Source organism: Miniopterus natalensis, chromosome 12 (assembly GCF_054644295.1).
Source record: "Miniopterus natalensis isolate mMinNat1 chromosome 12, mMinNat1.hap1, whole genome shotgun sequence".
Lineage (NCBI taxonomy): Eukaryota > Metazoa > Chordata > Mammalia > Chiroptera > Miniopteridae > Miniopterus > Miniopterus natalensis.
Window position 1 is genome coordinate 22,095,035 of NC_142092.1, and position 25,467 is coordinate 22,120,501.

The window sequence follows — 25,467 nt, forward strand, 5'->3', positions numbered from 1 at the left end:
GATCCCTGTCCCTGGGCTGAGCCACATGGGTGCAGCTGTTTTCAGGGTCCCCAAAAGGCACCTGGCTGAAATGGGTGGCCGTCAGCATGCCCATTTACTTAGTTGTAGACATAACATGCTTACCTTGTACGCATGTTGAGTCTCACTGAACGCTCACCACCATGGCCCACTGAAATCCTGTGCCAAATGCTGCATGTGAAGGAAAAGGCAGGTACTCACATTGCGCGCATCCCCCCTGCTCATGAGCATGCTCCTTTGTCTCCTCAGACATCACTTACAAACCCAAGTTCTAAGATAAAATGATTAAGAATCTCAAAATGGTGATGGTGGAGCATTAAACCCAGCTGAGTGCTCCTGAGTGTGTCCCCTGAGTGACAGCACAGGGTGCATTCCTGAGACCTGCTCTGCAGCTTTGTTCTTCGCCTAGGTTCACATCCTGGACTTTCCACATTTGACTGTGAACTTGAGGGTGTTAGTCAACCTCTCGGAGCCTCAGTTTTCTCACTGGTAAAATAGGAATGTGCATAGTGCTTCTTTTCAGCATTGGTACGAAGCATTCATTTAGTGTCTATCATAGTGCAGGACAATAGAAATATGTGAGTCAAGAATGCCAGGCCCATATGTACTTTTCAGTTTTCTACTAGTCACCTTTATAGAGCTCAGTCTGATTTTTTCCCAGGTCTTCACTCAAAAGTAACCAACCTGAAAAGTCCTTCCCTGACCATCCTGTCCCTCGTAGGGAAAATTCTATGTGGCTCCCATAATCTCCCCCCCCCCCAAGTGTACTGTCCTTGTGCAGGTGGAACCTGTGATCCAATGGGATCCAACTCCCATGATTAGGTTACTAATCCTTGACTCTGAGTGGAGATTACCCTGGGTGGGCCTGACCTAATCAGAGTAGCCCTTAGAAGAGGAAGAAGCAGTTCCAATCATTGTCCTTCTGCCCCCATGAGTTCTACAGCTGCAGAGACTGGATTCTGCTGACAGACATGAGTTTGGAAGAGGACCCCAAGCCTCGCGTTCGACCCAGCCCTGGCTGACTCTTTGACTACAACCTCGTGAGACAAGCAGAGAACCCAGCAAACCATAGGCCTTGATTCCGGACCTTGGATAACGTGAGATGATACATTTGTGCTTCTTTAAGCCACTAAGTTTGTGGTGGTTTGTTATGCAGCAATAGAAAACTAATAAATGTCTAAAATACACTCTCTACCAGCATTCTCTATTCCTCTTTCCTGTATTATTTTCCTTCTGAGCATTTCTGCTACTTGAAGTTATATTATGCAATTATTTACTTGTTTAGTCTGACTGTCCCATTGGATTATAATCTCCACAAGGGAAGGGATTCTGGCTTATTTACTACTGAATTCCCAGTTCCTTAGAGCAGTGCTTGGCACACCGCAGGTACTCAATAATTATTTGTTGAATGAACTCATAAATATATGTGTGTTCAGTGTTTACATAATTTTAAAAATAATTCTTATAGGTGTACTTCAATTCAAGCAAACTTGGCATGGGGAGTCTTAATTTATGTATAAAAAAGAGTTTGGAGTCGGTTTTTATTTTCTAAAACAATATAAAATACAAAACAATTTACCAAAAATGATACTTTAGTTCAACTTTTTAGAAGTAGATGTATTACATGAAGCACGGTAAACCTGGAGGGATAGCAGCCTCATTACAGTTTCTTTTAACAAATGTACTGTATCTTCACATCAAAGGTACAGGAGCAGGACAGAAGAGATAACCTTGACGAGGTGCACTTGTTGAAGGACACCTCCGTCAGGAAAGCGTACTGAGAGGATGGGATGATCAAAGTGCTACCAATGCGATTTAATGGCTCTCGCTAATAAAATCACTAAAAAATATTTCAGTGATGGCAGTGCCCAGAATGACTTAATGGATTACTTAAAATTGTTATAATGGTGAATAGCTTTATGAATTAAAAATTCATATCCAAATGAAAATGGGCAAAATAAACTTGCTAATACCCAGTGCGCTCCCCTATTTGCTCATTTGTGATGCTCGATGATATACTGGGACACTCATTTTCACTTATTTTTTTGAGAAGCAATATAACAGTTAAAACTATAAACAAGACAAAGAAGAGAGATTTGCTGCTCTAAGAAGGTTTCCCATTGCGGTGGAGCCTGAGTGCTGTCTGCTAGGGAGGAGTCTCTTGGCACCATGGCCATAGGTCTAGGGTGCAGGAGTCACTGGTGGGTGCCTTCTACTGGCCACCCAGCTATGTCCCCTTTGCTTCCTGCAGCATGCCAGCAGCAATGCTGTGACAGCAAGGATTTGTCTTGAAATCCGGAGTCATTTCTCACACCAGAGGTGGAGTTTACAGTTGGTTTCTCAGTCAGGGCATATGCCCAGGTTTTGGGCTTGATCCCAGGTAGAGGGTGTGCAGGAGGCAGCTAGTGGATGTTTCATTCTCACATTGATGATTCTCCCTCTCTCCTTCCCTTTCCCTTCCTCTGTCTCTAAAAACCAATTAAAATAATTTTTTTTTTAAGCACGCATTTTGAGATGCTGGCTTCAGGTCTTACTTACTGGGCCTGCAGCCATGAGGTGTTTGTCACCGCTCCAGTGGGGGGAACATGGGGTCTGGTGGTATGAGGCAGCCCTGGGGTGGAGAAGAGATCGAGGGAGCCCTGGCTATGAACACTCATTCTTGTTTCTATGCATGAAATATAACGATTTCCTTTCCTCAGGGTAAAAACACCACCACCAAAAACACCTGATGGACAAAACATCCTGCAAAGTTACTAGGGGGATGGAGAGTGTTGTCTTCTCTGAGCAAAATCTTTTCATTCATGAGGGTCCAGTAGTTCTCATCTGCATGTCCCCTGGAACTCTGGGACATCAGCGTAGGCCTCCTTCCACCGTTGGCACCTCCAATGTACTGCCAGGGCTGCCCCTTCAACTGCCTCCTAGCCAGCCCACTGGTCCCCCTCACTGGTCTGCGTTAGTTCAGGTCCTCAGGAGGTCTCCCCTGGGTTACCACAAAGTTTGCTAACTGGTGTTCTGTCTTGTTACTCACACCCCACCCCAACCCCACTCAGCTTCCTCTGGGCCCCTCTGTGGTCAGCCACACTGAACTTGGAGTTCTCAGGGTGTCCCCGGCTGCTTCATGCTATGGCACATTTGCTCATGGTTTTCTTCCGTCTCCTTCCCCTCGCCCTTCTAGAAATGCCAGCAGAGTCTGTTCTAACTCCTCTCTCTATGAAGCTCTTCTTCAGGCCCAGCTTCTAAGTTTCTTTAGTAGAACACTGACCCTGAGCTAGGTGCTGGCCCTGCAGCAGGGGATAAAACCATGAGTAAGGGAGGTAGGTAGAATAGCCACCCCCTCCCCAGCTTCCCATGGGCTTCCTCGGCATTTGCAACTCTTTGCCTTAGTTACGTGTTCACTTCTCTGCCTTCCCTCTTAAGCTGTGCACTTCTTGAGGGTGAGGGCCATTGCTAATTCATCTTGATGAATAATAATAAATTACAATAATAATAATAAGTTACAATACTAAATACTTACAAAGGGCTCACCATATGCTAGGCTTCATCCTGAGTGCTTTACGTATACCAACTCACAACAATCCTACCAGGTGGGTATTATTGTTATTATTCCTAATCTTCATGTACCAAAACCAAAGTCAGAGAGTTTAAGTAACTTGTCCTAAGTGACACAGCTGGTAAGAGACAGGCATGTGGCTCCACAGTCCCTTCTCTAAACTATCCAGGGGTCAACTGTGGTGGAAAGAGGGAAAGGCAGGCAAGATGGAGGTATAACCAGAAGACCTGAGCTGCTTCTTTAAGCTCAATGTCCCCTTCATACCCGAGGGAGGCATCAAGTGCAGTGAAGGCTGGTTCAGGAGGACCTGCTGGCTGCCCCACCATAATCAAACCCTGACTAGAAAGAGATGACTTTCCAAGGAAGAGATGATCTTGTGTAGGGAGGAGGGATGGAAAGTCATCCTGGGTCCCTGTTATCTTAGTTGTCTTCCTCTTGTAGCTGTCCACTATTCCTGTCACTGTCGCCACAATTCTGAGGTCCACTGTGAAGATTTCTCTCTATTGCCAACAGGAGGTCCTTTATTCAATTCTGTTACAGGAGCTTGTGAATTACCAAAAAGTTGAGTAAACAGTTCCCAAGAACAGCATCAGGGTAAACATAGACCTCTAGTCTTCACACTAGAACCTGCCATGAAGCTAACAGAACAATGTTGGCTTTGGTTGGCCCATACTTCAAGGTAAAATACCTTTTCTTTGGGGTAAAAAGAGCTACAGCCCTTAGTGGGAGTGGATCTTATGGCTCTGATAAGTGTTCAGCAACAGTGGAACCACTTCTGGACCCCAAAAGTGGGCTTGGGGTCCAGGAAAAAAATGGTTCAATGGGAAAAAATCAGCAAAGATATAAATGGCAATTCATATCTGATATATGAATGCCCAGTAATCATTGAAAAGGCATCCAGCTTCACTAAAGAAATATCATTTAAAACAAAAGAAAAACTTTTTTTTAACTGGTTGTATTGACAATAATTTAAGTGATAATTTCAATTGCTGGGAAGGGTGTGGACAATCAGGCACTCCAGTACAGTACAAACAGATTGATTCAGTTTGGTAAAAATATTATTTTTAAAAAGTGCTTACCCTAGGCAGCTCTTGTAATACCACAAACTAGAAATTACCTAAATATCCATTAACAGAGGAATGGTTAGAAAAGATGGGTGTAGCTCTTTAACCAATGCTAGGTATCAATGGAGGGCAGGGGTGGGGGGCAGTGTGAATGAAATCTGTAAGTTCTAGCATGAAAGAACATCATTTACTAAAAAATACAAGATTTTGCTTTTAATAAAAAGCAACAACACACACAGATTTTTTGGCATAGTAAAAAGTTTTGGGAAGTAACTTACAAACTAATAATAAGAGTAGCCTGTGGTTGGATGTGTGTGTGTATGTGTGTGTGTGTCTTACTTCCTTACAGAAACTTCACTTTATTCAGGTATCCATCCCTCAAAGAAAGAATTCCCAGCTCTGGGATGAATCCTAAACTAGCCTATGTTAATCCAAGTAGTTCCATTTCCCTTTCAGCAATTGGTTAGGAGTGGGCATGTGACTTGGCCTTGGCCAATGAGAGGTGATAGGGGATCTACTGATTGACTTCTGGGAAAGGTTTCCCTGTTCTTAAAAGATAGAGTCACATCTTCTGTGGACTTTCTGAATGTGACACTGGAATCACTGTGGCCATTTTGGAACATGAGGGTCCAATACCCAAGGACCACTTGCTCACTCTGAGGATGGCAGAAAGGAAAGATGGATAGAGCTTGACTTCTTGTCGATGTTGTGAGTTGCTGAGTTGCCCAACACCAGAACCACACTACCTTCTCAGGGCTTCTGTGGCCCAGGAAATCAAGGGATAGATGGTGATAGTACAGAAATTGAGTTTGATAAAGACTGGGAGTTCAGTCTCAGTCTGATCAAGATGGCCCAGGGGGTGAGGGGAAACATAGATCTAATTTATAGTGATAGTAATCCTGAGGGCACCTGATAATGTGCTGAGAGACCAAATCCTGCCCTCAGCTACCAAGTAGTTGGCCACGGCTTCCTTGTCTGCCAGTCGAGAGTGCTACAGAGATGGTCAGAGGCCACACCTGGGTATCGCTGTTCTGTCTTTGGGCTGCTATTTGGGAGTATGGGAGCTGGCCATCTGATTTTTGCAAACTTCACTTAGGGCAGCTTCAGCCAAGCATGGGGCCTCCACCCGCTTTGTGATGGGTGCCTTGTATAAGTTCAAGGCAGAAGATCCCCCACAGCTCCTAGGGCCCTCTGCTCAGTGGGCTTTAAAATGCTATTGCTCTCAGCAAGCCCTGATCTTCAGTAATAACGAGATGGCTTTGAAACTGCCACTCTGAAATCCTAAACCCAGCCCATATCTATGTGTTGGGCCAAGTGCGTGGGAGAGGTTGGCCAAGGTTTGCAAACTCTAGACTGGGTTTGGAGGGCACTTCCTCAGCCTGGGTTCTTTAGGGCCGGAACCTGTTTCAGCAGATGGTAGTCTGGGTGGTATGTGAACAGACTGATTTCCTGGGCTTGGGAAGAAAATGTTGAGGTTGTGGTGACAGTGACTGAACCTGAGTTTCACCTTCTGGTTGGAAGTCTTGCCCTCTTTTCCCAGCCTCATTCCCATGAGGCTCATATATTTCCTTCACCCGTGGCCCAAGCTTTCAAGATGCAGGAAGTCAGTGAATAGGGCTACCACGAACAGATTGGCTTTTCAATAATTTGGACACAGAAACCACAGAAGGGAATGGTTTTTATTTTAATATGGTTTTTAACACTAGGCTCATGATAATACAGGTCAGTACTCTAAAAGGTAGTATTAGGATCTCCCTTCTTACTTGGAACAAACTATGACAAATCAGGCCTGGGCTGCTACTTCTGGTTTGAGTCCAGGACAATCCTGTCAACTGTTAGCCTCTGCATCCATCCAAGCAGGATAAAGGGCATAGCATGGTCTGATAAGCAACCTCCCTAGAAAGGAACACATCCCGTGTGTGCGTGCGTGCGTGTGTGTGTGTGTGTGTGTGTGTGTGTAACCTAGCAACTTCACAGATGGAGTGCCAGTCAGGAGACTGAAAAGAAGTCAGTCGGAGGCTATTTTCAAGTGTGTGAGCAGGGGTAGGGGCAGTAAAAAGAGGTCCTGAAGAAGCACCTAGATTAATAACAGCTAAGAACCAGGAGGGCTGAAGTGAAAAGGGGAGGAGCCAGGCCTAAGCTGGAGAGGGCTGTGGCCGATAGAGGGCTCTTTGTTGAGCTGTGGCCTTTGGCAGAGGAAGCAGCAGTCACCGTCACCCTGTGGCTTGGTGGGAAGGGAGCTGGGACACAAATACCCCACTTCACTCTCCCACATTTTGATCCCCTCCTGGTGCCTCCTCATGGCTGGACCCAGTGGTAAGCCAGAGGGCAGGGAGCACATGTAGGACAGTCTGTAAAGTTCCCCTTCCCCTGGCACAGCAGGGGTGAAAGAGTCACTACCAATCAGTTCTGTGTCACGGTCACCTGGAAAGGTTTGGTCACAAGTGAGGACTCCCCAGTTGCCCTAGGAGAGTCCAACCTAGGAGGCACGGGCCGAACCCAGGGAGGCCGTGCCTTTGCAAGGCTGTTGTGTGGTTCTGTGGCTCAGCCAGAGTGGAGAGCCCCTTCTCAGGTCATAGCAACATTTTTGTGAAGGAGAGGTATCACCTGGATCTCACTGCTAGTTGTACACTGAACCTCGGCATCATGTTCCACAAACATGTGCTGAACGCCTACTGTGTGCCAGGCACTTGGCTAGGTGTTGGGGAGTCCAGTGAGGAATAAAAGATCACCCTTCCCTGAACAGGCTTCCTGAAGTCTCTCTTACATCCAAGGAAAATTCTGTGTCCTTCTGTAGCAAGATGGGAACATTTTGGGGAGATCACCTATTATTTCTAGAAGAGGGCTTTAAGCCTATTGCTGAATCTCTCTGTGCTTCAATTTCCTATTGGAAATACAGGCATAATAATGGTACTTTCTTCCAGGGTTATTATGAGGATAGAGTAAAATAATACACGTAAACCTTAGTCCAGAGCCTTAGACATCATAAGCATTCAGTATCATTGTTATAATAATTGATTTGATCATGATTATTTCTTAATAGGTCTTTGTCACCATCTCCCTCATCCCCTGAATCCAACACAACAAACAAATGAGAATATCTCAGCTCTAGGTCAGCACTCTCACTACTTTCAATCGAATCCTTCAGAAGGGATCCTGGTCGCGTCTGTGATGTGATGAGCTTTGATACCTACATGATGTCCTATTCATATGTTTAGTCGATACATTTTTATGTAATTTTTAAGACAGGAAGGGGGTTCTTAGGGTTGCAGGGAAGTTGGAAATGGCTCAAGGATCATGCTTTTAAGAGTTGGAAAACAAGACTAATGCAGAGAAAGGAAAGGAACTGAAATGATGAACTTGGAGAAGAGATAGCTGAGGGGGTAGAGGAGCCGCTATCTGAGACGAAAGGGTTATTAAAGAGAGAAAGGCAACCAATGTGTCTTTGGAAAAGATAGAACAAACAGAAAGCAGAGAGTGTGGCCAGAGGGATTTCAGTTCTGCCTTGAAGATCATTTTCCGGCCGAGGTGGCTACGAGCTCCAGAACGGGCTGTACAGCCCTTCACTGGTTCAAAAATACAAAGGATTTGCACGATGACCTCTGGATCTCCTGACGGGACCATATTTGAACAGGCAAAGGGTCAGCATTGGTGGGGTGGAAAGGCAGTTCTGGCTCGGACACTAAAATCCTCTGTGCTGTCCCGTGGCCTCAGAGGCTTCCAGTCTCCTCATCTGTAAGGGGAGCGTCAGGACCGTGCCTGACACACCAGACACTCTGTGCAGGCCCTGAGGCCCACCCGAAGCTCCCAGTCCCCGTGGGCACCCCATGTGGTGAACACCTTGCTGGCTGGCACACCTTCTGAAATGCTGAATTCCTCTTTGAAGATGAAGAGTCTTTGTTGACTGGTCAGTTGAAAATTCATCATCCCCGCATATGGATTGTGTGTGGCTCTCGACAGTTTTTTGGCTCAAAAATGATTTCACTTTGCAGGATTTCCTGGAGTTTTCTACCTTCAGAGAAGTAAAGAAGTGAAGCAACAAGCCACTGGTGACAAGGACCCACCAGATGCCCTCACTGAGTGCCGCTGTGGGCCAGGCATTTCCCTCTCTCCCCTCCCTGTCTCCCGGGGTCAGCACCTACAAGATTGGGCTAAAAGGAGACAGACAGCCATGTGCCGGTTAGAAGCCCTGGGAGTCCAGAGTGAAGAGCCTGCTTATCTCGAAGTTCTGCACTGGGAGCCCTGCCTGTCCCCCACCTCCTGGCAGCCCCAGGGTTCTACTCGCCCAAATCATCCAGGAGGAAACTTGACTAAGCTGGAGAAGTAACATGCAGGGAAGTCCTGGGGAAGGGGTGGAAAAGGGAGTAAACGCCTGGAAGGCTGAGAGAGAGGAGAAGAGGTGGGATGTCCAAATGGAAGAGACTCCCCTGCTAACGTCAGGGATGCGTCTTGTGGGCTAAGAGTTGAGAACTAAGAGCCCCAAATAACGAAGAAACTGGGGGAAGCAAAACTGGTCTCTGTGTGTGAAGAAATGCTCCTGAATACTCTCCCTGTATGGGTCCGTAGCACTGGGAATGTCTACCTGAACCCAGAGTAAAATGTTTTGTTGAAGCACTCTTCTAGACCAGGAGTTGCCAGAGTTTTTCCGTAAAGAGCCAGAGGGTAGACATTTCAGGCCTTGAGGGCCTGTCCCAACTCCTGCCATCGTAAGTGAAGGCAGCCAGGCACCCACTTAGCATAGATCTGGGGAATATAGAACAGATGGGCGTGGCGGTGCTCCAATACAACCTAGTTCACAGAAGCAGGCAGCTGGCTGGGTTTGGCAGGCAGGCCATCGATTGCCACCCGCACCTTCGACCAGGGCTTCTCAAGCCTTGATATGCATATAGATCACTGGGAGATCTTATTAAAATGTAGTCTTAACTCAGTGGATCTAAGCTGTGGCCCCAGATTCTGCATTTGAACACACTCAGGTGCTGCTGGTCCACAGACCACACTCTGAGAAGCAAGAGTCTAGAAGACTCAAATGCACTGGCTGCAGGAGCCAGAAGTGAAGGTCCTTGGGTGGGCTGGCTGGTGTGGCTGCACGTAGGAGGGCTGAGAGCTGGGGCCCGTGGGCCCTGTGGGGGGCTCGCCAGCCTAGAGGACTCATCTGCTCACAGGTCCTGCTGTTTTGTGCTCTCTGGAAATGCATCTGGGTGCCCAGACATTCGGGTTCATCAAGAGGAACTAGGAGTATGGTTTTTATGGGGGGGGGGGGATCTGATTTCTAAAGTGTTTTTAACCTCCTGATTTTTATAGTTTTTAAAGTTTGGCTCAGAAGTTTTTAAAACCCTGTGTGAGCCAAATCAAATACACATGTGGCATGGCTCCTGCTCATAGCCTGCCATTTTGCGACTGTGGTTCTTGACCCTAGACAAGGTACAATGAGTGCACTGGGCCTCCTCTCCACGACAGGAGTGTGGGACTGGGCTCGTATACAGAGTCTCTCAAGCTCAGGCCCTAGAAAGGAAGGGATGCTCTTGGTTTCATGCAAGAGGCTGATGAGCCTTGTGAAGGCAAGCAATAGGGCTGTAACTCACACTTACAGTGGTGTAAGCATTAAAAGGCACACCCTCCAGCAGATCAACTATAATCACGCAGCCCCCTTGGACAGATTAATTACACAAAGCCCTTTTTCGCAGAGCAAAAAAACTCCACACCTGAAGGGGATGACCTGCTGAGCAACTTTCCCAAATTCCCCAGACTAGTCTTGAGGAAGCTGAGCCCAGACCTTACAGACCCCAAATTCCAGGCTCCCTCCAGCACCGCCCTCTGACTCCGGTTTTGATGGATATTTGCAAGTGAAAAAGTTCAATGTCTCCTCTCCCCCAAGTCCAGCTATAAGCCGCATTTGTAAGACATAGGCACAGCCAATGCAATATTTTTATCTGAAATATTTACAGGTGGAAAGGATTAAAGCAAGTGACGGACTATTGAAGGTTAATGCCACCTTTTAATATGGAAAAACTACTCTCTCCATGAGAAATACACTTGTGGGATAATCCTGAGATATGTGTGTGCGTGCTCAAAATGTCAGCCAGAGTTTCATTAATTTCAGCCTCCCCCTAGAACAGTATGTTACGGTCCCGAGGCTGCGGGAAGCGTGCTGACACAGGCGGGCCCGCCGTGCCCGGCCCTCGGGGGTAAATTTATGGTATGATGTGTGAGGAATCCATCATGCAATTTGGCCTGTGCCCCGGGTTTCCTAATCAGACATGGGAGATGCAAGACAAATGTTGCCTCCATGGCTTTGGGTGCTGCGTCTCAGCTTCAAGCTTTGATGCATCGGGACAAACATTCCCACCAGGCAGGCCAATTAATACAATGGCGAAACACCCAGCCGCTCAGAACACAGAGCAGTGCTTTGCCCTCAGCTTCTCCCAGGCTGTTATTTACCGATTCTCTGGGCTAAAGGATCGTGCCATTGAGTTTTCAGGCAAGCTGAGGGCCTTGCGAAGGTGGCTAATACACAGCCTCATTTATTCTGGCCGAGCTGTGAACATCATGCTCACAACTGAGCCACAGCCAGTTTTTAAAGATTATGGGTCCAGCAATTCCATCACGGGTGTCTGCTTTAGGAGCCCATTTTGGGGGCTCATCTCCTCCCAGAGTAGCACAGAGGCAGCCTCTAGAGGCAGCTGGCCTTGGACTGTGCCCCTAGCTGCTCCAATTTCAAGCTAACTTGGGGGAATTACACAAGCTTTACTTTCTTCACCTGTAACACAGGGTCAATATCACTTCCCACTTTGCAGGGTTGCTGGAAAGATGAGAGATACTGTGTTGACAGTACCCAGCATAGTAATTGGCACTTGGCACTTAGTAGACCACTGCTGGGCTGTAGCTTATGCTTGCAGGTTTCCCTTTCTGTGGTTTTGCCTCTGTGTGGAGTCCTGTTTAAAGCATCAGCTTTGGGGCAGCTGGACCAGGGTTTCTGCTCTGCCCCTTACCAAGCTTTGCAATTCTGGGGAAAGTTTTGAATCTTGCAAAGATTTTCCTCATCAGTAAAATGGACATAACACTAGTGTTTGCCTTGGAGAGCTGTGGTTAAGGTTGAGCAGGTGGTTGTATATAAAATGCTTATATTACAGCGTCTGGCATATACTAAGCACTCAATAAATGTTTGTTATAAATATTAACAAGGATCTGTACTTTAGAATTCATGGAGGTTTGGGCTACACGTGGAAGGGTATATTTATACCCCTCCTTCAAAATATATAAAAGAAATCCAGAAAGTCTAACTGACTTCAGAAACTTTTGTCTTTAAACTCTAAGATTATGCCAAATGCAGACTTATTTGTATTTATTGGGAAAATAACTTTCTAAGGTACAACAAGTATAAAAAAAAAAAAAAATCTGCTGCAGCCCAGTTCTTTCTGAAATAAATACATGGGTCCAGTGTTGGGAAAATGCATAAACTCAAACCAGAGTCACTATTTATTGAGCAACTCTAATGTGTGGAACACAGAGCTGGATGCAGGGTGAATGAACACTGAGTCCAATGACCCTGCAAAGCTACTTTTGTTGTTGTTAATTCTCACCCAAGGATATTTTTTTCATTGATTTTTAGAAAGAGAGGAGGGAGGGAGGGAGGGAGGGAGGGAAGGAGGGAGAGAGAGAGAGAGAAACATTGATGTGAGAGAGTCTCATTGATTGGTTACCTCCCACATGAGCCCCAATTAGGGCAAGGATTGAATCTGCAACCCAGTTATATGCCCTTGACCATAATCGAACCCACAACCCTCCAGTGCACAGGCTGACTCTCTAACCACTAAGCCACACCGGCCAGAGTGCTACTTTTATCATTGATGTCTAAAGCAGGAGGAGCTGAAAACGCAGAGAGATTGTGTAACCAGGGTCATGTGTATTTGTACAGGAGGAAACTGAGGCTCAGAGAGGCAGTGGAACTGCCATGTGCCCACACAGCTGGGGGCAGAGCTTAACCATGCCCATTCTGCTCTGTGCTCAGAACCTGGAGGCTCCCTTGATTAGAACCCTCTTACTGACATGCCTGTGGGGTGCAAAGGAGAGCAAAGCTCCTTCAAGAGTCCATAAAGAAGTTGCATTCTCCATTATTGCTGTCTTGCTGGCAACACGTGTCATCTTGAGAGGAGACCCAGAGACCCACGTGCAGGCTGCGTTGTTGCCCCAAAGAAACTACCCAGGGCAGGTTTCCTGGGATGCCAAGACAGCTAGCCGGGGTCTGCGAGCACACATTTCTCACTGTAAAGCAAACAAGCCGACTGGCAGAGCACTGTAGGGAAAATGACATCACTGCAGAATTTTAGGGCTAATCATTTAGCTGGATTAGCCCCAAAGTGCTGTGTCTAAACTCAGCATCCCTGCCTCTTTATGTACTCCAGATGAAACACATTAGCAGAAATATGGCAAGGGACACTCACAATACTCGGTTCTACACTCTCAGCAGTTTTTGCAAATCTGCAATTAGTCTAAAGGGCCTGGGTAAATTAGGCCTCTTGATAAATGAAGCACCTAGACAGGTCTCAGATTTATTGGAGCCTGCTGTCCTGCTGTCCAGGGCCCTTGTCAGCTCCTTGCAGAGTGGGGACTGTGCTGGGGGAAAGGAAAGGGAACCAATTCAGGCCCAGAATTGCCCCCCGGAATCTTTGATAAGACCGTGTTTGAGGCTCCTGCCTCTTTGGCCTTAAAAGTCTCTGCCAGGAACGTAGTAGGTAAAGCAGGAGGCCTTTGCCAGAAAGTTTGTGTGGGGGCAGAAGAGGTGCATGCTCTTGGGGAGGGAGTGGGGGGCACCCAGCCTCCTCCTTCTCCCCTCCCAGGGCTCTCACTCTGGGTTCTGATTCTTAACCCATTATTTCCCCAAATGCTGTTTCCCACATGCTACACAAAATAGACGACATGGGCGTTTTGACCATACAGGGTGGTTAAACATAGTCCAGGAAAGCTCCCCACCCCAAAAGGATGAGTATGTGGGTAATGCCTTCAAGCTCACATCCAGGGGCCAGAAGGCTGTCAGTGGCTGTGGCTCAGCTAAAGGGGACATATGGGAAGGGGACGGCCTGAGCCTATTATCCTGATTTATGTCTCTGGATCACGGGAAGCGGTTCGCAGCCATATTGGGGTGACACCTGCTAACTTTGCTGCTGTTGCTGCCGAGGCTGCGGGTGCTGAAGTCAGCTGAACCAGGCGGCGAAGGGGCCCAGCAGATGTGCAGATGTTTTTGGGGCGGCGAGAGTTATTGTTTAAGTCTCTCTGATTGATTTGTTCTTACATTTTCCTTCCTGATTACTAAGGAAATGCATGTTTTGGGGTGATGGTTATATAGTCTGAATTTTTTAATTTAAGAAGCAATACTGGCTCATGTAGACAATCTAGAACAGAGGGTGTGTGTGTGTGTGTATGTCTGTGTGTGTCCCTATCTCTGTCTCTCCCTTACAGTCTTAGGATCTCTGTCACTCTCTCAGGAAGCCAGCAAGGTACACTGTGTTCAGCTTGCCCCTCAGCTCCATTGCCCCAGGCGAGTACTTTGTCACTCACTTCCTAGCAGTCTGGGCACAGGGTGGACAGGCTAGTGAAAAGTCAGGAGCAACCCCTGGGTGTGAGCTGTCCAGAACCCCGTTTACGAAGCACCTCCCCAAAGTGCTGCCTGCAGCTGGCTGTGATTCAGTGTCTCTGGTCTGCAGATCAGCTGGGCAATTCTCCTGTCAGCCCGCATTGATTTTCCTGTAGATTACATTACCTCCAATCACAGAAGAAATTGTGCTCCTCTCTCGGAGTGCTGGGGCAAAATGAATAGTAAACATTTTCCTACAGGCGGCTCAGCTATCCCGTCACAGGCCGCCTACGTGGGCAGGGCACTGTCTTCATCCCCATGACTCTCTCCAACCTTTCCTCTCCACCTCAGTGAAAGTTCCCAGGCTGAGGAGGGCATCATATCCCACTTGGAGTCCACAGGATACCCAGTGACACTGCTGAGAGATCCTTCTGCCTCTTAAGACCTTCTAAATTATGGAATTAAGGGGTTTAGATGGGGGGTGGGGGGGTGGGAGAGAGCTGGTGACACCAGATGTGTTCAGAATTTAGAATGTGCTTTCTCATATATCAAAAAAGACCCTTTGAATATCATCAAAGGGATTGAACAAATTTTATTTCTCTTAAAAGTTGCTTTAAGTACTTGATTGGAGTCTCTGGTCGCTGGCTCGTGTGTGTGTGTGTTTGTGTGTGTGTGTGTGTGTGTGTGTGTGTGTGTTATCACAAGGGCCTCTTACTCTGCTAGGTTGGTGCCAGGTCCACCTTCTGAAACCCTGGTGTGAGGGAAAGCCCTGCTCATGTGGGCAGCTTTGGCACAGAGTCCTGGCACTGTGAATGTCAGAGGCGTCAGCACTTTTTAAACAACGAACTAGCAGCAGAAGGCAGGCGCCAATCTCCAAAGCGGGCTTTGTGGGAGAGGTGAGCTCCGTGTCTGTCTAGCAGCCTGCCTGCCTAGGCTGGACCAGGAAAAGGCACAAGGCCTTTGAAAAGTAAGACAGCGTCTTCGCTCTGAGGCACCGGGGTAGCCACATAAACATACAGTCCACCCCCTGAGCATGGGTGTCTGTGTGTCCATGTGAGTGCAATGAAAAGATAAGAGCAAAAGTTTAAGTTGATAAGTTAACCAATTTATGCAGCAACTACCTAGTGCCAGCCACTGGGGATGTGCTCTATCATCTATTTAGCATTCCATTCGTTTGTCATGTAAATTGAACCCTCCAAACAAGCCGGTCAGCCTCATCCCTGTCTCACTGGTCAGAAGCAGAGCCTTAGAGAGTGGATGTTGCTCTCCAAGGTTATGTCTCTGGATCACGGGAAGCGGCTCGCAGCCATTTTGGGGTGACACCTGCTAACTTTGCTGCTGTTGCTGCCGAGGCTACAGGTGCTGAAGACCTTGGAGAGCAACTTCTACTCTCTAAGGCTCTGGACTTGGGTGGATTTGTTTCCCCCCAAAACGTGTTGAAATCCTAAGCTCCAGTACCTGTGAATGTGACCATAGATGGAAATGGGGTCTTTAGAGGTGATCAAGTTAAGGTGAGGTCATTGGGTGGGCCCTAATCCAATATGACGGGTGTCCTTATAAAAAGGGGGAACTTGGACCAGAGGGAGGATCATGTAAAGACACAGGGAGAAGACAGTCATTCGCAAGCCTAGGAGTGCCGATGATCACTAGTAAACCACCAGGAGCTGGGGGGAAGCCGGGCAGACTCTTCTCTCTACCCTCAGAAAAAATCAGCCTTGCCAACAACCTGACCTTGGACTTCCAGCTTCCAGAACTGTGAGATGATAGATTTATGTTGTTTATGTCACCCAGTTTGTGGTACTTTGTACGGCAGTCCCAGGAAAGGCATACACAAGGTCGCGCAGCAGGTCGGTGGTATGGGTGGGTGTAGCCAGGCCCGCAGTCTGTGACACAGCGAAGGCTGCGCTCTGCCTTGCTCCCCAGACTTCACAGCACCTAGGCTTGCTCAGGGGGGCTTCGACTTCTTTGTAGCTGCTGTGTTGGGTTGGTTAGGGTGGCAAAGGTCGAAGGGGGAATTTATTACGAATCTAATGTCTTATATATACTTTAGTTTGAGAAATCTAAGAACCTGTTAATTTTAAAATTTATACGAAGGACCTTAACATGTTTATACCCTTGATCCATTTCTAGAAGTGTACTCAAATAAAATAGTAACGATACAGATAGATATTTATGTAAAACTATTTATCATAGACTATTTACGTAGCAGGTAGAGTGGCCCGCATCCCCAAAAGGTATGAAATGCCACATTTCTTTATTTTTCAAAGTGAAATTAAATCTGGTTGAAGTCAATACTGACCAAGGGTGGTAAGAAGACCTCTCAATTCCTCCACCTCAAGCTGGGTTTGAGGACCTTGGCAGAGCCTTCCCAGCCATGGTAGGTGGTGCCAGCCTCTTAGGCAGCCACATGGCAGGCACTCTATGAGGTCACCCACGGTACCAGGCTCAGATGGGCCATAGTTCCATCATGGGTCCAAGTCCAGTCCTTATGTTCTTCCCTGGTCTTGGGAGGAGCCAGCCTCTTTTCAACACCTGCAGCTCACAGCTTCATCTCTGTTCTCAGACAACGTAGCCTGCAGGGGTTAAGGAACTTCACTTTTGAAACACAAAGGGTCATATTCTCCCTCAAAGTCTTTTTCTTTCCATCTGGGATCAAGGCGAGCCCTTTAGAAATTCTCTCTCCATCTCTCAGGGAGGGTAGAGCTCAGCAGGTATTGGGAAAGAGATAGTTTATCTTTCCTTTATGTGACCAGACACAAAACACAGACAGCAAAACAAGACAACAGCAGTTGATTTTTAAATGACCAACCTCTACCACCTCTGATGATACCACCTAAATGCCCAATAATACAGGCTGGTTTCATCAGTTATTTTCCATACATACATTAGATATAGACATTAAAATTTTAATTAACAATAATAGAAGAAAATGGTTAAGTTGTAATGTGAATGAAAAAATTAGAACATTCTATTCATTTTCTGTTGCTACATAACGAATCACTAGAAACTTAGCCACTTAAAACAACACCCATTTGTTATGTCATGAAAGTTCTGGAGATTTTGTAGGGCAGAATTCCCAGCAGGCTTGGTTGGGTTTTCTGCAGGATTTCATAATACTCAATTTAATATGTTGGCAGGAGGTGTTATCATCTGCAGCTGGGGTCTCCTTTTAAGGTCATTCAAATCGTTGGCAGAATTCAGTTCCTTGTGGTTATAGGACCGAGGTCCCCGTTTCCTTACTGGATGTGAGTGGGAGCTGCTCTTTACTTCTGGAGGCTTCCAGCATTCTTTGCTATGTGGTTCTCTCTATCTTTGAAGCCACCAAGGGAGGATCCCCTTTGCGTCAGATCCTCCTCGTGTTTCATATCTCAGTCTCCAGGAAAAGCCCAGTCTCTTTTAAGGCTCACATGATTAGATCAAGCCCACTTGGGATAACCTTTCTTAAAGTCAGCTGTGCAAGGTAACACAACCTAACTGTGGGATGAATATCCCCTTATATTTACAGGTTCCCCTTACTCCTACTCAAGGGGGAGGAGGTTAGACGAAGCCATAGGGCATTGGGGGTCACCTTAGAATTTTGTCTTACACAGATATCAGCAGTGTAAATGGCAAGATCTCAGCCATGGAACATTTATATGCTCGGAAAACACTGGTGTGACATAAACCTCAATGTTAATAAAATCTTTCTGTGGGGTAGAATTATTGTTGCTTCTGTTTTTTTTTTTATATTTTTTTCTGTATTTTCTAAACATTTTATAATTAACACAGAATAGTTTTATAATCAGGGGAAAACCCCACATTATTTAAATAAAGACAATTGGCTTCAATTTAGGGTAGTCATGCATAAATAACAAGTATTTTATATGTGGCATTAAGCTGTGTAGTTCAGTGGTTTGTCCACTCATTTATTCTTTCATTTGTTCACTAGCTGAGGAATGGTGGTGCAGGCAGATTGCATTTTCTACCAGAGTGTGTGGTGACAGGGACACCCTGTCTAGAATCTTCTTGGAATAGCTTCATACTTTTTAGCAAAAAGTGGCATTTCTGTTTGTAATTACTCCTGGGGAAAAAAAATATCAAAGGCAAGTTACTCAAATTGGTTGAGAAATGTTTTGCAATTTCTATTTTCCCACCACTACCCCAATAGCTTGATAACTTTTAGGTTTTGAAATTTCCCACTGTCTTTGTTAGCAGAAAATACCAGCTTCTCATAAATAATCCAAATGAAGCAACAGAACTCTTGGCTCAAACTCACTTTTCAGCCTGACATGTCAGAAGGAGCCTGATGCCAAAACTCGCTCTCGAAGCAGAAGTGTGGCCCCAGGAGACCCAGCAACACAAATGAACCAGAAACCCTTATGGTGGGAATCCCCTCCACTAGCATTAGAAAGAGAGATTGCTCAAGGAGGGTAATCTCAGCATGTGGCAGCGTCGCCAGGGGCTCATTGACTGACCATCTCCAGCTTTCTGTGCCCATAACAAGTCCCGGGCTCAAATCAGAAATGAAGAGAATGAAATCAATGGGGTTGTGCAGAATGCCAGGCAAGGCTGCCAGGGGGCCAAAGGTGTTGTTGGCATGACTTGTCTTTGGGGGTCTCTCACCTTCTCCTCTGCCACTCCCTCCCCTGCTTGGGTGCTGGCCCTGGGTCCCACCTGCTCTCAGTTAATGAATCCTTAGGGTGTTGGTTTGATGTGGATACTCTTAAGGGTGTTTGCATTTTAATAAGGATTTGTAAAAGGTGGGAAAGCCTTGAAGATACCAAGGAAGAGTTTTCTAATAGTGCAAGCACCAGGGAGGCCCTTCTCCATGTCCCTAAAACGATCTCCTTCCAACAGTCTGCACAATCACTGAGTGTTTTTTGTACAGCGTTGACCTGGCTCAGGAATAGGCCCCAAGGACTCTCTCTAGTCTATCAGCCTTAAGCGGGCATGGCCCTGGAGGAAGCTCTCTGAGGCACCCTTGATGAAGGGGGAAGAGGCTCTTTTTTCTGACATTGGTTATGTTCAGGCAAAGCTGAAATAGGGTCTGTTTTCATTTTTAAAAATTTATCAACTTTTAATACATACACACTTACAAATTATGAAGCATAAGAAATAAATGGATAATCATGAAACTTCTACCCAAGTAGATAAAGAACATTGTCACCCTCCACTCCATCCCTGGTACCCTTCCTCCTGTTGGCCCCTTTCCTTCCTAACTCCCTCTACGCTTGACAAGTAACCACTATCTGTTGCTTTTATTATTTTTTAAAAAACATTCCTTAGTCCCACTTTCTCATTATAGCTTTACCACATAGCCACTAACCACATATTATTCAGTTTTGGTTATTTTTCAGCTCTATATAAGTGCTGTCACAGTGTATGTATTCTTTCGTGACTTGTTTTTATTCAACATCATGTGTCTGTGGTTCAACCATATTTAGGTCTGTAGCTTTGGTTCATTCATTCTCATCCTGTTGTATCCCATCGTACAAATATACCAGAAGTGAATCATCTATTGTCTTATTAATGGAACAGTTTTAGTTTTTAAACTGGTTTCTTCACCATAGAATTTGGGGTGGTGTTTATTCAAATAGGGGTAAAGATGATGTGTGGTTGGATAGGACTGGGTGTTTGGGTAAGAAAGAAACATTTCAAGGGCACCGGATTGTGGTCCCAACTCTCCCAAGAGTTTCCTGAGAATATTATTTCACCATCTTCAGAAACACCTTTTCCATAAAACAAAGGAGTTGGATGAATTTTGGGTTTCCCTCCAAGGCAACCCTTTAATTCAATGAGCTCTTCACTCACTTAACACATGGTGAGCACCTGCTATTTGCCCCACTGCTAAAGATTTGGTGGGAAACGAAAAAGATAAGGTATTTGCCATCACAGAGCTTTCAGAATCAGAAAGTGTTAGAGAAAAAAAGAGTAGGCCAAAATTAAGGTGATGTTTTACTCACCCAGACATAACCATCCTTAATGCTATGTGAACAACACAGAGAAATGGAAATACTTTTATTGGTAAATGAAATAATAGGAACAATAATAATAATAGTTCCTACTTATTGACCTTTTGCTATGCTAAAGTTGTTTAAAAAATTGCAGGCTATAGTAAGTACTGTGCTGGAAGCACACATTTGCAGAACTCTGGATAGGGCTACTTAAGACAGGCTGGTCAGGACGGCCTCCAGGAAGATGGATATTTAGGTTTAGGAGGAACCAGCCACAGAGTCAGGAGGAGAGAATTCCAGACTGAGTGCACTGCACCTGCAAAACCCCCAGGGAGAACCAGAGCTTCATGTGTCCCGAGCCTGCAGGGACTGGGGGAACAAGTATGGCTCCAGGTGAGCCCCATACAGCTCTGTGGTAAGGGTTTGGGATTTTATCCTATGTGTAAAGGGAAGGTGTTAAAAGCTTTTTAAAGCAGGGGAGTGGTGTGGCCAGATCTGAGTTTTTAAAAAGATTACTGTGACTGGTGTGAAGAAAATGGGTGGGAGGCGGCTGCAGTGGAAACAGGCTCTGGTGGGAGGTGGCAGGGCCCAGACTACAGTGGCGGTGGAGATGAGGGAGACAGGAACGTACTGGGTTCCAAGATGGTCTGGAGCCAAGAAAGAGGCGTCGCTACAATTTTTTTTTAATGAGAAACATAATCCGCATTAGGGATCAAAGGGGAAATAATCAGACTCCACTTCACTAGAGAAGAGAAAGTTCAGAAAAGACTGGGCTGGGCAGGAGAAAGTGGTAGTCATTTAGTGAGGGAATACTACAGATCCTTCCTCCCTCCCTCCCTCCCTTCCATTTTCTAATTGTTTTATCCTCCGAGCATCTTTAAAACTCTGGTTTAAAGATGTGCTTTTCCACCAGAATGCAGCAGACGGGGACCACTCTCCCCAGTCTTCCAAAGGAGAGGGGACATCCTCACCACCAGCCCCATGGCCACATACACATCTAGGTGGTGACAGTGTCCCCACCCACTCCTTCCAACCCTTCCTGCTCCAAGGCTGCTTTGTCAGGCTCAACCTTGGCATGGACTTTATACGCCCTGACAATATACTGCCCACTTAAAGTACCGTAAAACATGACCGAACGGGGAATATCAGTGGCTGTTTAGTATGCTTTAAAATTCTTTAATTTGCTGTACCACAATAACTTACACTTTAATAAAAGCAATCTCTCGTCTTAATAGCCACACAATAAAGAGTTATTTATAAGGGGCAGTGTGCAGGCCTGAGCCATCCAGGTGTGCCCCAGATTTCAAGCTCTTGGAGAGACCTGTGTGGATGGCGCAGGCCGAGCAGGCCTCCGCGACCCTGCCACTGCGCGGGTCACAGCCCCAGGGCTGCGGCAGCCCCAGGCTCCGGGGCCCCGCAGCAAGCTGGGTGCGCTGATTTATTCCAGTATTACGTTTAATTGTTTCCTTCTTGTTGAAGCCCTAACATGCGATGCTTGTAAATCTGACCCGAATCCTCCATATGGCGCTCTGGTTTTCCATTTTCAAATGCATTCGCCCTGGAATAATGACTGTGGTATAACTCAATTTGAGTTCTGCTGCTGGGGACTTTATTACATAATACTTTCTAATTGACCCTCATAGTTTAATAAGACAGAACATTTCACCAGAACATTGACAAAAGTTATTAATTTTCACTTCAGCAGAGACCCATGTCCCAATTAAATCCCCGGAGAATGCCTGACTGACTGACCGACCTCATTACGGCTAATGCTTATTAGTCCTTCGCTGAGGATAGCATCGCACACCGTTAAAACGCCTAAATGAGCACATACAACCGTCCAACGTGATTACCGTTTCCATACATGACTAATTTCGCTCCCCTAATCCTTGTCTGGTGCGATGAGTGTGGTGTGCGGCTGTCCCACCACGAGGTCAGCCGTGCAGGATTTGGGAGGTGTGGCAAAGTGCCCGCAAGTGCGCTCAGCTGGACCCGGTTAACTGCATCTGCCTTTCCAGGAGCCATCTCAAGTGCGTGGGCGTCTTCCAATGAGGAGGCCGACTTGCACCCATTCCTTCCTTAGTATGGAGCAACTAGTAGTGTTTTCTGTTTTGGGGTTTTTTTGCCCGACAGCTTGAAAGGAGAAAAAAAGGAGCGAGGGAGGAAGGGAGGGAGGGAACTATCACCAGCAGCAGTTATTCCAGCCTTCCTGCTTGGGTAGCTCAGACTCCCTGAACTGGATTTTTCTTCCCTAAGTGAAGGTGTATTTATTTGCACATTTGCTCTCAGCTTTCATTTCAAAGGAGACAGTGCCTAGGAGCTTCCAGTCACCACACCTGCCCTGTCTCGTCAGCTTCAATGCGAGGGCACCCCAGATGCCAGCCTGCTTCACCAATGACAGGGCACCTACTGGAGCTAGTCCCCTCTGGTGGGAGAGCCGCTGGAAGGTCCATTGGATGAAACACGTGTATTTGCCCATGCTGGTAAAATGGAAGGCTCAGCGTGGTGAGAAATTGAAAGCAAAGAAGCCTCACAGTGTCTGAGCTGCAGCTTGTTATTTGACCTTTCTTTTCCTGGTCTGCACGACAGTGTTTATCTTTGAGGCCGTCCGACCATGGCGCAGTGTCTGCTTTTCCTGTGCATTGTACTCACTCCCCCCGGGCTGTAGGATTTGACACATGACAACAATCTAACAGCGGAGATCAAACTTCTCCTCAGCCTCTTTGCAACGTGACAAGTAATGTGTATTGACACAGCAAAGTGCACTCTGGAAATATGAGTGGTTGGGCGGGCACCCGGCCTCCTCACTCAGCTAGAGATAGCTTAAATCATAGGCTTCAGCTGCCCCCAAAGATAAAGCCAAAATTTAAATAATGATAACCAGCTGGAAGCTGCAATTCATTGAAATCTTTTCTCTCTCTCTTTTTTTCCTTCGGGTACTGTCATATGGAAAGCAGGAATTTGGTGGGGAAAACAATAGTAAAAATAGCAAAAGAAAAAGACAAAGGCAAAAGAAATTAAACTCAACCTCCCCAGGGTATATTTGAAAGCACTACACATTCCGCTGAACCCCCAATTCTGCAAGCATTTCCTGAGGCCCTCCTTCGTATCAGGCCCTGTGGAGGAGACCCTGCCCCCAGGAAGCTCAGGGTCCAATAGGCAATATGGTCAAAACTGGGATGCAGGTATATAGGGTGATCACTTCTACTGATGACAAACGTTTATGGGAACCCAAAGAAGAGGCGTTTAACCCACATTTGGGGTTGGGGTAGGGAAAAATGTATTCCAAGAAGGGCTTCCTACAGAAGGAGACATTTAATTGAGCCCCAAGAATAAGGAGGAGATAGCTAGGCAAATCAGGGAGGAGAGGTTGAGCTCCAGGTAGAGAGAACATCCGTTCTTTCTCTCCTTAATTCATTAAACTAGTAGGCATTTAGCCCTACTATGTGCAGCCTGCTGTCCAGGCTTCCTTTCTGCACCTGATGCTGAAGAGTGCCTCCTGGTGGTAACCCTAGTTGTGGCAGCCTCTTCAATGACAAGACTCAACAGGGAATGGGGGAATGGAGGGCCCTCAGGACCCTTTCGTGGAGTAAATGATTGAGAGAATGCATATTATGGAAAAGTAAACTCGTTCACCTCCAAATAAGATTTTCAAAATCACTGCTGTCAGAGAAGAATCATCATAGAGCAGTGTCGACTCCGAAGAGACCTGTTTTGATGGGAGGGGGTGTTGGTTCAGAGATGTTGCCGAGGAGATGGCTGCAAAGCCCGGCGTGTGGCTTTGGTGTTTTGACCTTATCAGACATCCCTCTCTCTGCTGGGGTGTCCTGCTGTCGGGCTGCAGCCAGCTCAAACTGGCTCTTGAGAGCCAATTGTGCCTCTTTCCAACTCCAGGTTCAGCTGCATCGTGCCGGTAGCTTGAATTTGGTCATGGCAGGAGTATTTACACTACAGGAATTGCTAAACTCTACAAACCAGAGCTGGCCTTCCCCAGCAACGCCCACCCCCAGAGAGCCAGTAGTTAAACACGGTCACCAGCTTTATGGAAAACAAAGCATTGCTCTTACTCGGAGCCGGGCAAATGCTCAATACCACAACGCAAAGCTCCAGGAAAACTCAGTTAGCCTCACGTGTAGAGACCCTGCCTTCCATACAGAGCAGCCTGGGGACCTTTATGATCCTGTTGTCTGCAGAAAGGGAAAGAGAGACTTTTAAGTCTGTTGAGAAGATTCTGAGTGAGCTCCCTGAAGCAACTGCATGGATGAATTTCGGGAATGAGTGAGCCGGGAGGCTGGCCAGGCTGCTGCTCTAGAAGGGGGGTGTCCTGCAGGCTGGGGCGGACTGAGTTTGAGGGGCCACATACAACTAGACGGTATCCTATGGGCAGCTGGGATGGCAGGCTGGCTTTCAGGAGAGGCCGAGAGAGCTCTGAAGTAGAGCTCCAGTTGTTATCAGCAAAGAGATGGTGGCTGGATCCGGGAGGGTGGATGGGATCACTTAGGAGATGGATGTGTGATGAGGAAAGGAGTGAGGGGAAATTCTGGGAGCACCAGCAGGCAACAGAGGGCCTCGTGGGAGGGAACAGAGGTGGTTCGAGAAGAGAGAGAAAAGGGTTGCAGGAGAGGAGGGAGGAGGATTCACAGAGGTGGGGTGCCTGGAGCCAACAGCAGAGACAGTTTCGAGAGGGGAAGAGCAGTCCATGCGCAATGGAGTTGTCACGTAGGATGAGGAATGAAAATTAGCCTATTGATTTGGCAATTAGAATGTCAGCTTTTCTACTGAAACTGCTCCAGCTGAGGTCACTAATGAAGCCAGAGAAAGAGAATGATTTGCCCAAAGTAGACTCGGTGACGAGCCTAGCATTAGAAATGGAGGCACCTGACTCCCTGTTAAGTGTTCTTTCTCTTCTGTCACACGCACGTTTAGGCTGCCCCAAATCACAGAACCAGGTCTTCATTTTAGAAGAACAGCTTTGGGGGGTCATTTATGGTCAAATGCAAACAACTTCTAGCTGTCTTTATTAAGTAGGTTTAAGTGGGATATTTCTATCCCCAAATTAAAGTATCTTCCTAACAATATTCTGAGGTGCTGAGATCTCCTAATAAAGAAGGAGGCACGTCATGGAGAGGAGTCAAGACAAGCGTCATCCACTCTCCTGCAAATCACTCCCGGCGCTCGGCCTGGCTGGAAACTGACTTTCCTTTCTCATTCTGTGCCTGCTCCACAGCAAGAGGTCAGAAAGAGGGTCTGGGGTGTTGGCTGGCCAGGAGGAGCCCTCTCAGGGACAGGCCCATCCTGAGTGGACCTCCTGTATCCATCGTGAAGATCAGA